At 36.4% G+C, this 15,087-nt stretch overlaps 2 long non-coding RNA genes across 2 annotated transcripts; one reads left to right on the top strand and one right to left on the bottom strand.

Annotated features, from left to right (window-relative positions):
* Positions 1 to 1,113: 1,113 nt before the first annotated feature.
* LOC116189250 lies at positions 1,114 to 4,153 on the bottom strand. Its single transcript, XR_004152364.1, has 3 exons — positions 3,582 to 4,153; positions 2,033 to 2,103; positions 1,114 to 1,594 (listed from the first exon to the last, which is right to left on the bottom strand). It is a non-coding gene; the product is annotated as an uncharacterized LOC116189250 (long non-coding RNA).
* Positions 4,154 to 10,883: 6,730 nt separating this feature from the next.
* On the top strand, positions 10,884 to 13,074 carry LOC116187282. Its single transcript, XR_004152023.1, has 2 exons — positions 10,884 to 11,395; positions 13,036 to 13,074. It is a non-coding gene; the product is annotated as an uncharacterized LOC116187282 (long non-coding RNA).
* The last annotated feature ends 2,013 nt before the right edge of the window (positions 13,075 to 15,087 follow it).

Below are 15,087 nucleotides of genomic sequence, written 5' to 3'. Positions count from 1 at the left end.
CAAGTACAAGAGTGTGTCTATACTGGCATAATTGTTCATACCTTACAATTATATTTTTGTGGGGGACAATATTTTGTCCAGTAACTTTTCCATTCTGAGCCTAGATGAAGAGAGAGAATTGCTAATGGGTGAGTGAATTTTATCTCATTTTGCATCAACAAAGATATCTCATTTTAACAACGAGGTTTTGTTCTGGAGCTGATCAGAAACTTGGAGGACATCACTTCGTCAATGGGATGCTCATATGTTCTGATTTAGTCCTTTCCTCCAGTAATTGTGGTGTCGGGCCAAACCACGAACGAGCATTCACTTGTAGAAAGCGGCATTATTCCAACTGATAGGTGATATTATTACACATTCGCTGCTGTTATTTGAAATGGAAGATCCAAGTCCTGCATAGTCATGTGACGGTGTACGTACTACATAGAATTGATCGGTGAACCCCACTGTGAAGCAAATCTAGCAAAAGTAAGAGCAGGAGCATTCCCGGCGAGCAACATATAGTGCATTTTATCGATGAAAATGTAGTTTATATCTGGGTGTAGGCCTGAAACCTCAAGATCATCATCCTCTAGCTGAGGCATTTACCTTTCTAGTTAGAGACCAACGTCTTGGGGCAACGATTGGTTATGATATTTGGGTAAAGGTAAATTATATGAATATTAGGTCGCCCTTAGTAAACGCGAAACGAATGATGGACATCGATATGTTCTCTAGATCTGGCAGGGCTGCAAAACAAAGGGGAGGAACCAAAGAAATGTATCAATTTTTACCCATCTCGAGTTTTTTTATGTGTCGGAATGTGTTTGAATCTGCTGGGTGAAGAAGAAATAACTCCTATTGAAGAAGAGGCTATAGGTTAGGGTTCTCTTATATTTGAGAAAAAGCTTCACTATTTCTTCCTCCGGAACTTGTGTTCGCTCGAAAATTCGATCTCTCTTGTTCTCCCATAGTGATATCAATTCGTTCTGTGACAAAATATTCTTTGGAAGCTAGAATATCACGACCCGGTTAGCTGTGGAGTCTCAATCATGACACTTTGATCGTGTATCTGGCAACATCTCTTCATAGTTAAGCTCAACTGGTGGAAAGAAAAAAAAACAAAAGTTGGATTGAAAATCAAATGCGGTAACATAGTCGAGCTAAATAACAAATCTTCCTAATGTTAAACAGAAGATGTTGTACCCTTTGCATCGCCAGTTCCATAAACGATCACAGCATTCCTATGTTCTGATGGATGGAAAAGATAATTAACAAAATGTGCACACTAAGCAAATTCGCAGCAATGCAAGGAATGCCAGCAGGTTCTGCTGCCCTTCTGATACGTTTCTTCTTGTCTAGGAATGCTTGGAATTGGAACAAAAGAAGCGCCTTATTCCTGTCTTCTTCAACGTCGAAGTCCGAAGTAATGAACCTCTAGTTATACTCCGAGAACACTGATCATTAAGATTTCAGAAAAAATAGAAACAGGAATAGATGATACTTGCCAAGCTACATCCAATTTCATTGAGGTATTCAGCAGCCTTTTATCAGCTGTCCCCGAAGGTGCTCTGAGCACCAGTCCCGATTTACGAGCCCTTTCAAGCCGAGGGTCCTATTAAGATGGGCTTATTTATTACTTTTCAAACATATAAATCAAATCCTAAAAAAACTATATATATATATATATATAATGCGATATCAAATTAAAAAAATACTTAACATATTATTAAAGTTTTAATAAGGACCATCATTATTTGCAGACCCATATGGTCAAGCTAGAATAAAGCATCTAACAATGCTTTACATGATTCGTTGATATACCAGCATCAAAGCCATCTTCCCTGAACATTTACTTGCTAGGAGAATTGCCGTCAGAGAGAGAATAGTAACAATTACTTAAAAATCTCATATTTTATTAGTAGTACTCAGAACATAAAGAAATTAGAAACTTTTATTTGTATATATTAGCTAAAGAATAAAACGGACAGCAAGAAAGCTATCTAAGATAAAATGAACTGATTCGCTATTGAATCATTAATTATTATATTACCTCTTTAAAAGGTTGTGTTTTGGGCTCATACTCAGGGTCCAACCTTCACTTCTCAAAAACATCCAAAGCCCCTGAAATTCCCAAAACCAGCAAATCAGACTTTCAAGAAAAAGAAAATGTCTAAATCAAGATAACGTGGTGAGTAAAACTTAGCATTGACCATCTCGTCTTCTCCTAGAACAACCCCATAAAGAAGAATTGAATATTGTTAATCAATCAAAAAGAACATTTCAGCAAGGAAAAAATTGGTCATGGATAACACATAATAGCTCGTCCTATCAAATAATTAAGACGATTGCAAGTAATATGTAGAGTTACAACTCAAGCAATGTTGATCAGGGTTCCTCTCAAATTACTTGAAAACTAAATGAAGACTATGCATATCATCGAGATACCGCGACCTTTGGCTAAAGTAAGTAACCGGTCCATTAACCTCTAATTAACCAATATACCAGCTAAAGCCAAGGCACCATTATCGTATTGATTCATATTTAGTATGATATTGAAATAATCAGGTCCCTAGAAAGTGACAGAATTTACAACGTTGAGAGAGTCAAACATCAACTTGGGAAAAATGCAATAGAGCATTTTTCTTAAATCTAAAAGCGTAAAATTGAAACGACTTGACTTTGCATTGCACATCATAGATAAAAGCTAATTTCTTAACTCATAGCAGATTTTTGTTATTCTCGAGACCAGAAGTATAGACAACCCTATGCACTTTTCCCCAATTCCACTAAAGATATCAAAAGTGTCTGTTGCATCAAGCACAAAAGTGATGCTTATCATTATGGAATTTTGCACAATATTATCTTCGCACGAGCAAATAAGTTAGCATGCTACATCAAGGATCGGAATTTATCAACTAAAGGAAAGATATACTCCCAAGAGTTTAAGATCAACTACTTTATCAAGTTGCTACTCTTTCTCCATATCAACTGGATCATTTTGAAGTGCCCAAGGAGTAAACGGAGGCAAAGTAGCGGGAGTTTCATTAGAAGAGGAAAAAGACTATGAAATGCTGCACAGGTCCATCCTGTACATATCTCTAGAAATGCAATGGCATCTAGTCAAGCACGCGGGTGGGCATAAGAAAAAGAGATGCTGGTTATACATATTCAATAATTCCAAGGCCAAAAAGATATTAAGGGATATTTAAAATCAGATAAGGAACAATAAACTCCAGAGGAAACAGATTAAGTGGCATATTAAAATGTGGTTCCAGCATTCATTCTGCCTAGCATGCAGCCGGAATAGGAGAAGGACGATGCACTAGCGGCCTTAGAAGTGGTGCAAAGACTTAATATGCATTAGACAACGATCAAAAATAGGATGAGACAATGAATCCAATCAATTCTGCCTAGATACCATGAATCGTTGCACAAGAATAGAAACATATTAAGAAGCATGTTATGACGTCCTTCTAGCACCAAGCACGCTGCAGGCATGGGAGAAAGACGACACAGTGGCAACATTGAAGCGGTGCAAAGCCTTAAAATGCATTGGCCAGCGCTAACTATAGGTTCAACCATAATGGGCGAGCACAAACCTGTGAATGAATCCAATTGATTCTAGATGTCAAGGCATCTGGGTGGGGAAGGATCGCAACAGCACCGTCTGTATGCGACGAAGGAACAAGAGCGGAGGGAGGGTGGAATTGGTAGGCGGAAGAGCATAGGGGGGGAAGAACAGAAGCGCAAAGTCAAAATCGTGCAGGGGAGGATGAAGAAGGGAACAAGAATGTTAGGGAACAAACTTATGTAATGAGGCCCAATGGTTGTTAAATAAATGCAAGGGGAAATAGTAAGAACGTTAAGAACTGAGGGACTTTCTTTATTAAATATCCAAAGTTAGTTTGTCAGAAGGGAATGTCTGCGGGTGAAGAGCAGCATGTATCGTCAATCATCATGTGAGAAAAAGTAATATCATCCGCCTTCTTCTGAGTTCATCTTCTTCCCCAAGTCTTCTTCTCCCCTTCTTCTTCTCTTAACGTGCTACTGTGCTATTGCCTTCCTTCCTTGTTCTGCTCTTGTCGATCTGTCCAGTCTATTACAAAGAAGGCACAGGGAGAGGTGGCCGCTAGGTGCTTGCGGATTTGGCGGGCGCGGGCAAGGAGAAGGAGGAGGGAGCAGTTAATTTGGTCAGGCGTGAACAGGTAGCAGGAGGGCTGTGTAAACATGCTAATCTTTAAAAGCAAAAAGGCGGCACAAACAATGTTCAAATGTGAAAACACACGACGTGAATGCACACGAAGAAGATTCTCCTTTTTTTTTATAGGGTAATAGATTACTAGCGAACCCATACGTGCGTTGCATACTCATAAATTGCAAGAAAACATATATATAATTTAAATTTCATGAAAAATATATAATTAATTACATAACATCTTTAATTATTTTATTGGTTGGTTAAAAATGCCAAATCAATAAATATGGAATTACTTAACATCATTAATTTATATTGATAATTTTTTATTTAATAAAACATAATTGATTGTATAAAAAATTATACATGATTAATTCGCTTCTTTGTTTGCCAAAATTAAGTCGATTTACTTTAAAAAAATTTTTGAAAAATTAAGGTTAACATACGAAGTGAAGGTATAATATTTTAACAATGCACATCACCAAACTATTATATATTTATTCTGACTTTTGAAATAATTAATCGAAGGAAAGAAGAAAAAATATTTCAATTCTAATGTTCAATCCAAAAGAAATTGTAATAATTATTCATTTTAAGTAAATTAGTAATTTAATATTCTTGCTGTATAGATCATACAAAAATTTTAAAACACCCATAAAGAAAAATGAGCAATAGATTAATTGATATAAAAAAGCCCTAGCAAAAAGCATGAACAAAATCATGATAATTAAGAGCGAAAAGAGTGAACACTGTTAAAGACGATGAAAGAAAAGCAAATAAGAAAAAGAATCGTCTAATTGCTAATAAATCTAATTATTTGTAAAAAAAATTGCCTTTAAAATAATGAATAATTATTGCTAATATTCTTTTGTGTGTGTATCACGTATAATTTTAATTTATTCTCAATTTTCATTTGATAAGTATAAAAAAAGGTCAAAACATTAAATATTTTCTTTTTTGGCCAAAACGTTTACTTTGGTGTGACATAACATTTGTTAATATTTAAATAAAGCCTTTTGATTATTTTGAATACTTTTAAGCTTTAAAAGTTAAACCTAAAATTTGTAAATTCTAAAAAACAAAAAACAATTATATATATACACATAAAGAACAAACTTATGCGAAAAAACGAAAGATAAAGGCAGATCTGGCCAGTATTGTCTCGTCGAAGATCACCACCGCTCAAGGTGAGGTCGTCAGCCAGTGGTGTGGCTGCCGACCAAAGGCCCCCACCCCTTAATTTCCTACTTCCTATGAAAATATGACCAAGAGTACAGACACAAAGTTATTAAAAAAAAGACAAAAGACAATCATATATTTATCAAAATGTAGAGAAAAACTTATATAATATAAAAAGAGTCACATCAATGAAGAACAACAAATAAACAGTTACTTGAGAATCACATGTAAATATATATTTTTTAATTTAAGACAAAAAAATCTACAAATTATAAAAGAATAGATAATCTTATAACAATTGAATTACCTTTTCGAGATATAAAAACACAACCATTAAGAACTTCAGGCAACAATGTCGAGAATCTTCTGAGACTTTTTAATAAACTATTTAAGAGAAGAGTTTTAGAGGGTAGAGGAAGTTCAAATGATTTTTTATATGTCTATTTGAAAATTGAAAGATATGAATAGCCGAAATATATACAACTCTTTGAATAGTCGCATCCTTTTAGGTTAACATCACATCCTTTCATGACTAGAAAATAGTATTTCATCAAAAATGAAATAATATTTTAGATTTATCTATACTAATCTAACTATTAAATAATTATAGTTTTCTCTTTAGTTTTCAGGCGTAGCATTTATATGCTTTTTTTGTTATACTAAAAAGAGATAATTTTCTAATAAAAATAAAAAATTAAGTGATGTGTGAATTTCATTTAGCCCTAGCGGATGCAAGTGACTCTTAAAAAGTTGTTTCACTGGTATTGTATGAGAAAACAGACATTAACCAAAAGGTACGATAATTTCAATTATTAATTTGGCTTTGTTAATTATGTAAATGGGCAAATTTGTAATACTATTATTTAAGTAAGGGTGAAATGGAAAGAAATATTAGAGAAATACCTCATACTTTTATATGTAAGACAAATACAGTGCTTGAACATCATTTTGCCCCAATTATAAAGTGCTTCCAATCAATTTCGATTCCTTATATTACAAATAAAATTTTCTAAATGACAATTTAATAGATTGAGTTCAGCACCATAAATGATGTTCCCTCGTCACATGGATAGTTAATGCAAGTCCACATTCAAATTGCAATCATAATATACTAGAGGAAGACACAACTAGAAAATTGCCAATTACAGATGGGAATTTATAGGCAGACAATACCCGTATATAATTGAGACGGATTAAGAAGTGATTACAGACGAAATTATTAAATGCGCGTGTTGAGATGGAAATGTCCGTCTCTAAATATTATGGACGGAGGCTGAGATGGAAAAGGCCGTCTCTAAGTTATGTATCCCTCCAAAATCCCATCTCAAATCTCGTCTGTAAACTGTACAGACGGAGTATAGACTGATTATAGACGGATATGATCCGTCTCAAGTTTGAGACATAAATTCCGTCTATATTCTGTCTATAAAATACATTTGTAGTTAGTCATAAAATTCGACAAAGCAGATTATAGTACAGAGAGCAGCTTAGGAAAAATATAACAGCTCTGTTTCTTTCTTCCACAGCAGCGAAAGTCACCCCTTTTCCTACACCTCGACAACTCGTATACAAGGGATCTTCGAGGGATTTTAAGTTCCATTCATCTTTACCTATCATCTTTCGATCTTATGCGATATGTATTTCTCATTTCTCGTAATTCTATGCTTGTATGTGGTATAGTTGACGAAATCCTAGGAATACAACATTGCAAATATATCTATGTAGCTTCTAATACTTGTTGGTAGATACAATATATGGTTTCTTTGGACTGAGTTTTTGGATCACACACGATTAATTATATATAATTTTGTCATCAAATATAGATGGCCAATCAAATTCCTCTGCATAGGTTATGAATATATGAGATGACGTATACAAGTCATGGGAGCCTTAAACCGGAGTTTGAAGTGGGGGTTAACACATTTATACAACACGCAAAGGGCTTGCCTCTATTTGCGAGAGAGCATACAATCATATGCCCTTGTGCACATGACAAATACAAAAGGAAAGGTACTATGTATATTGAAGAAAATGAGAAGAAACATTTATTAAAGTATGGGTTCAAACTTAGTTATTGGTATTGGACTGATTATGGAGAGATTGCACTTGTGCATATGCCACATATTAGTTTTGATGCACTGCGAAAGGCTGAAGAAATGGTATATGGTGTTTCTATACAAAAATATGGGTATGATGATGGTCATAATGACAATGCAACTCTCGGAGACGAGGAGAATGACATTGAGGAAGACACTGACAATTATGAGGAGCCTAATATTGAAGCCAACGAATTCTATGATATGCTCAACAAGTAAAACCAACCATTGTATGCTGGGTGCAAGAATCATTATGCATTAACTATTGTTATGCGAGTGATGAGCATTAAAAGTGATTTCAATGTGGCCAATGGTACAATTGATGAGTTTTTCAAGATATTGGATTCAATATTACCCAAAGAACATAGTATTCCAAAGGACTACTATGAGGCAAAGAAGATTGTGTCCAAACTTGGGTTAGTCATGCATAGAATAGACTGTTGTGAAAATGGATGCAAGTTGTACTTTAAGGACGATGCCAAGGCAGACAATTGTAGGTTCTGTAGTTCACCTCGTTATAAGAAAGTAGGGAGGCGGCTTGCTGCAAAGACAATGTACTACTTACTAATCACTCATAGGTTGAAGCAACTTTTCACTTCAATGAGTTCAACACCTCACATGAGTTGGCATTACGAGAACTGAAGAGAAGACGAAGTACTATTTCATCCTTCCAATGTAAAAGCTTGGAAGGATTTTGATAGTGAATAGCCAGAGTTTGCCAAAGACCCCAGAAATATGAGGCTCGATCTTGTTTAGATAGGTTCAACCCTTTTAGTCAATTGGCAAGCCATTATTTTTGTTGGCCCGTTATTGTCACCCCTACAACTTGTCGCCCAAAATGTGCATGACGACGTTTTATATGTTCCTATCTTGTATTATTCTTGGACCCAAGAATCCAAAGGGCAAAATAGATGTGTATCTGGAATTGCTAATCGAGGAGCTTAATTTCTTGTGGGAATGCGGCGAAGAGAATTATGATATCTCTAAACGAAAGAGTTTCACAATGAGAGTAGCGTTGATATGGACTGTGAATGACTTCCCAACATATGGTATATTGTCGAGTTGGAACACGGCCGGAATATTAGCATGTCCCTTTGCATGGAGTCGAGTAAGGCATTCACTCTAAAGTATGGTCGGAAGCAGAGTTGGTTTGATTATCATCGTCGATTTCTATCGGTGGGTCACGAATACAGGACTAATAGGAACAATTTCAGGAAGAGAACAATCGAATCGGAAGGTCCCCCAGAAAAACTGAGCCCACTTGAGGTGTGACATTTGGTGCGAAATACACCGAAAGTCACCGATCATGGACACAATTGGACCAAGCAGAGCATATTTTGGAGGCTTCCTTATTGGAAGAAGAATGAACTGCGTCACAATCTCGACGTCATGCATATTGAGAAAAACTTCTTTGATAACATTTTCAACAATGTAATGGATGTGAAGGGGAAGACGAAGGACAACAAAAATACTCTCTTGGACTTGGAATTATACAACAGACGTCCTGAGCTACATCTTGAGCATCTTCCTAATAATCGAGCAGGAAAGCCGAAGCCCAAATATACATTCTCACAAGATCAGAAGAGAGCTATTTGTGAGTGGGTGACAAACTTCAAATGCTCGATGGTTATTCTTCCAATCTTTCCCAACGTGTTGACATATTAAAAGGAAGTTTTTGTGGGTGGAAGAGCCATGATTCTCATGTTTTCATGGAATAGCTGTTTCCAATCGCTTTTAAAGAGTTGCCCAATCACATTTGGAAGCCATTGGCCGAGATTAGTAAGTTTTTCAAAGATTTGTGCTCCATGACACTAAAATTGGACGACTTGGCAAAAATGGAGGCGAATATCCTTGTAATCCTGTGCAAGTTTGAACGGATTTTTCCACCTGCTTTCTTCGATGTAATGGAGTATCTACCTATTCATTTGATAGATGAGGCTCACAATGGAGGCCCAGTCCAATATAAATGGATGTACCCATTTAAGAGATAATATATACTCTGATTTAGAAGATGTTCCGTTCTCATATGAAATAAATTATTCTATTACTAATGGATTCTACTTTGTTGTTAAATTGCACTAACAAATATCTTGGTAAGATTAAGAGAACGATTAAGCAAAAAGCTAGAGTGGAGGGTTCCATTTGTGAAGCATATGTCTGTAAAGAGACGGTGAATTTTTGCTCATATTATTTCGGCTCAGATGTGCTTACATCGAGAACAAGAGTGCCACGAAACGACGATGGAGGACTGAATATGTCGGTCAGCCCTTCGTTTTTCAACGAGTCCGGTCGAGTAGCCGGAAAATATAGGTAGAGGTGGTTGAGTGATGAAGATTTGAATGTTGCTCACTGACATGCTTTGATCAACTATGAGAAGGTTACTCCATATATCGAGTAAGATAAAATCTATACTAAAGTTAAATAGTCAGTTCTTTTTACGCTCTCAATTGCTAATTAATTATCCTACTTGCATTATGAAATAGTTATTTTGTGGCGTCGATCAAAATCCTTGTAGATCGAGTTTCAAGTGAATTTTCAACCTGGTTCAAGAGTTACGTAAGTATATTATTAGTCATGAGGACCCTAACTGAAGTATGCATGAAAGCAAGTTATATCAATTCGATTTATTCTTGGTTGATATCAACATCAATAAATATCCGTGACAGGTTGCAGATCGGAGTAATCTTATAAAGGGCCTAGATTTGGTGTACATGTCCTGGCTTCCCAATAAGAAGGTCAAAACGTGAGAAACATACTTCATCAATGGGTTCAAGTTCCAAACAAATGAATGTACAAAGAATAAGACGACATATAATTGTGGCGTTCGGGTTAAGGGGAATATCGACGAAGGAGCAACTCATCATGACTATTATGGGATATTAGAAAGGGTCGTTGAATTACAATATCCTGGATATCCTATAAAGAAGTTGATTTTATTCTTGTGCCATTGGTTTGATTCATCCTCTCCCAATGGAACCCACAAATTATATCCTGAGTATAGTATTGTTGAAGTGAATCATAAGGGTTGGTACCAGACGATCCATTCATTATTCTAGAGAAGTATCGACAAGTATACTATATACCATAACGTTGCAGCATCAAAGGTAAAAGGAATTGGTGGGCAGTTATTCACACAAAACCGATTGGGCATGTCGAACTAGCTGATTCCTTGGAAGTGGCATTTCAAAATGAGGATCGCTCATGGGTACGTGTATCTGGCACTGACATCGTTGAGCCTTAGCTTGTTGAAGAGGACGACACTTTCGAGTACGTGGAGATTCCACGTACGAGAAGTGATGAAACTAGACCAAGTAGGACGATTGATGACTTCATTGTGGACAGTGATGATGAAGATGAAATTGATGAATATGAAGAAGGCGAAGTAGAAGAGTTGTAGCATATCCCGATGAAGGAGAATATCAAGTCCGGGAAGTGATTCTGAGTTGATCTTATAAAACCCATTTGCTGGTTTATTAAGTTGTAAGCTAAATTTGTAATGGATTTTAATATATATCCTCTGTGATTGTTTTTTGAAGCAATTTGTGCAGGGTTTGGAATGACCAAAAAAAAAATCATTTCAATTTATATATTTATTTTTAGGCGGATTATAGACGGATAAGTTTTAAAATCCGTCTCAAAACCCGTTCGTACGAAATATTTCGCAATGGCACCCTTCTTGAATCCCTAATTTAAATTTCCGCCGCCCCCAAACAACCCAAACCCAACCCAACCTTCGAACTCTTAATCAGAATCGACATCGACCGCAGAAGCAAAGGAAGGAAGAGGGAGCGGGTTCTGCACCATCCCCGGAGCCACTCGATACGCCCAAGCCCGGTCTTCTTCGGATTCTTCCACTCGGAGTTCGAGTCTCCCACTTTCTGCTCGGTGACAGGAGCCGGAGTTCTTGCAGTTCTTCCACTCGGAACTCTGTCACTCCCCGGAGGTTTGTTTCGCTGTCTTGCCCCCACTCTGAACTCTGTGTTTGATTGCTGGAGAATTGATTGCTTTTCATATGCTCTGAAGGTGTTTGAACTCTGTCTTGCCCCCTCACGGAAAGTTTGAACACGGAAAGGGTGAGGATAGTTGGGCTGGGATTTGAACACGGAAAGTTTCGCTGTCTTGCCCCCTCACCCTCACACGGAAAGGGTGAGGATAGTTGAGCTGTGCTTTTAAGTTGTAGGTGAGGATAGTTGAGTTGAGCTGAGAATGGAATGAGAGGGAGAAGAGAATGAAAGGGTAAGGTCTAAATTCTCTGAATTCTAAAGAATGGGCAACTTTTATGGTCTAAATTACAAAGAGGGTTTATGGGTTTAAGTTGTATGTGTGAGAGAGTGAAGGGAGAGGGGAGAATGGGAAGACAGGGAGAAGAGAATGAAAGGGTTAGGATAGTTGAGCTGAGTGCTTTTAAGTTGTAGGTGAGGATAGTTGAGCTGAGCTGAGAATGGGATGAGAAGGAGAAGAGAATGAAAGGGCAAGGTCTAAATTCTCTGTCTGCTTTTCACATTGGCAGCTGATTCCTGTGTTTGATTCATACTTTTTATCTAAAGTTTGGATTTTTGAAAATAGTTGAGCTGAGTTCCCAGCCCACCAAGTTCTGTGGAAGGACTAAGCTTTATTTTTATTTATTTTTAGCTTTTTTCTTGTTTTCCAAAGAGTTATTTTGATTAAGTGTTGATCTTTTTTCTTTGTTTTCCGAAGAGTTGTTTAGATTCTTGGTTCTGCTGGTTGTTTCTCGAGGCTGGTTTTAGAAATTTAAGGTTGTCTTCGTATTGCCACTGTGAACTAATAGTGGAAAATTTTGTTTTGGAAGAGATTCTGGAAGGCTATGTCTGGGATTAGGTACTGCCCTTTGGCCTTGTGTTGTTTTTGTTTGGATTGTTAGGCCTTTTGTTTCAGTCTCTTGAATATACATGAGTTTCAATTGGTGCGTGTGGACTTTGGCTATTACAGTTTGAGGCTGATGTTCCATATTATGGTTGTAGTTTTGTGATGTTGCTGCCTTATAGCATTCATCTTGTAGTTCTGGGCCTTCTGGTTCATCACTGGCATAGGCTATTTGTGTTATATGAGACATATATATTGTTAGATAGCATCAGTGAATGACATTCACTTTCTCATGATATAGCAAGGATTGAATCCTTTTGCTCATAAGTAGACAAAAGGAAAGATGGTAATCACGCAAATGCTGTACTCTGTGCATCTTCTCTCTTTCTCTAGAAGTAATGCAAGTCCCCCAGATTTAATCGGTTTGCATCTCCCTGTCAGCTGTGTTTATTCTTACTGTTATCCTTAGCTGCTGAGTGCATAGAGATATTGTATTGTTGTGGCCGTACTTTGTTCTATTTCTGCTGAGGGCATTGAATGGATTTGCTCGATTTTGGTTTAAATTTTGCTTTTTTCTTTTCAGTTTTCATTGACTGGTTTTGTGAATGTTGTGGGGAATATGTAGGTGGTTTAATTTGCTCGGTTTAAACCGACTGGTTTCAGTTTTCATGGATTTTGCTCGATTTTGTTTAATTTCTTTGAAATTAGATGCAATATACTGCTTATCTTTGATCCTAATGAAGATGAATGTTCTTGCAGAAATATAGAAAATGGCTGGTTCAAAGCTAAATGTGTTAGGAAAAAATCAACAATGAAGGGGAATACCCCTCCATCAGGCGAGCCATCCACAGATTCTCCAGCACAAAGGCAGTCAGCTCCTCTGGGTACACGGAAGCAGTCAGCGCCTCCGGTCAGCTCTACACGGAGGCAGCCAGCTCCAAAACTCTGTCCAGAAGACTTTTAGACGGGAGTTCTAGGGATTCCAGTCCAGAGTAAAGAAGTGTAAAGGTCCCCTTGTGAATTGAAAAGATAAAGACTCACCGCCCCCCCCCCCCCCCCCCCCCCCGTGTGTCAATGATAAAGACTTACTGAAGCTGCATTTGCCTCCCACCCGCCCCCCAAAACAGCTTTTTTGTCCCTCAGGCGTTTTCAATTTTATAAAATTGATACTATATAATCACTATGTTAATATTTCATATAAACTTTTGCCTTTTCTATATTTTTCTTATCATATCATTTAATTAATTCTCTTTTTTTTTTCACTACGTCTATATGTTCATTAAACTAAGACAATTTCAAATTTAAAGTATTATATCAAATTTTCACGCGATATTAATTTGTTAATATTTTATAATTTCCAATATTACAGATATCATTTCTCGCTTTTCGATCATACTGACTATATTAATGTAAGGGTATAAGGATTATATTGATGAAAAATGGAAACAAAAATTCTATAAAAATGATAAAAAAAGCCCAAATAAAAAATATAGACATAAGGACATTTGTGATACACATCAATTTGGATGAACTTGATGTGACTAAGGATAAAATTGATGTGAGTAAGGACTAAATTGGAGTGGCCAAACTCTAAATTGATGTGATCAACAATCTAATTGATGCAATATTTTTTTCAGGGATTCAATTGATGCAATTTGTATAAGTCATGAACGAAATTGTCAACTTACTTGATTTAGAGTAAAAGAACATTAGAGTGGCATATTATTTACAGTTTGGGTCTGATTTGAAACATTAAGATTTTAACTATATAACAAAGAGTTTTTTTCAAAAGAGGTTGCAGCGTTGCGGCGTACATTCACTCTTGGTAACTAAAATGTTTCAAGTACAATATTTTGTGGGACTATAGGTGCTCTTTTAATAGTTATTAAGTTTTTTTATTTCTTTGTATTATATTTATGCCTTCTCTTGTAATCGAAAAAAAAAAAATTTTAACAGGAATTATTTGAAATTATCAAAGAAACTTTTAATATTCGAGAAAGAATTATACGGCAAAAGAAATTACCCAAAAAAAAAATACGGCAAAATTCATTTTTACACCTAAAATATGAGGAATCTCTCTTTTTTATTTTTATTTTTTGTGCTCTTAACAGTCGATCTTTAATATGGAGGTAAAGATTTTTGAATTCGACTTATATGGTGCATTGGTATTCTCTTCCAGCCTCTGTATATTTACTAGCTTCATCGGCACGTTCCTCGGTGTCGTTGTTAGTGACAGTATATTATATTGTTTAAGTTAGTCTTTGAAAAGAATAAGTAACGTAGTTGTGCGGCTCGGGCGTTGAGCAGACTTGCAAATTTTTAATTTTTGATAATTTATATGCTGACAACAGATTTTGATAATTACTAGTTATGTGCTTCAGATACGAACGATTTGTCTACGATTTAGTCATGTATAGTGTCTCCAATTTCTCCCATACTTCTATTGGAGAGGTCAAATCGCAGATCTCCTGCAGGAGCTTGTCTGTTAGGCTCAATATTATCATGCTGAAGGCCTTTGACATCGCGGCCTTCCCATCATCTGGTTTCAGAGCCTATGGTAGCTTGTCTTCTTCATCAATCGCCCCTTCAAGTCCATTACGGATTAAGAGCATCTTCATCTTCACTCTCCACAGTCCAAAATCATTTGTTCCATTGAATTTCTTGACCTCAAGCTTTGGGCCCAACATCCTTGTTGATCGACCATAGCTATGATACCAACTGTTGTGATCTCAATGAGATTAACGAATAAGTGAACAAAAATTGAGAAATCAAGACATGAATGTATACGTGGTAAAATCCCACTCAACGAGA

This window comes from Punica granatum, chromosome 8, assembly GCF_007655135.1.
Source record: "Punica granatum isolate Tunisia-2019 chromosome 8, ASM765513v2, whole genome shotgun sequence".
Classification (NCBI taxonomy): Eukaryota; Viridiplantae; Streptophyta; class Magnoliopsida; order Myrtales; family Lythraceae; genus Punica; species Punica granatum.
Note: the sequence above shows the minus strand (reverse complement) of the source record. Positions and strands in the feature narration are given on the sequence as shown.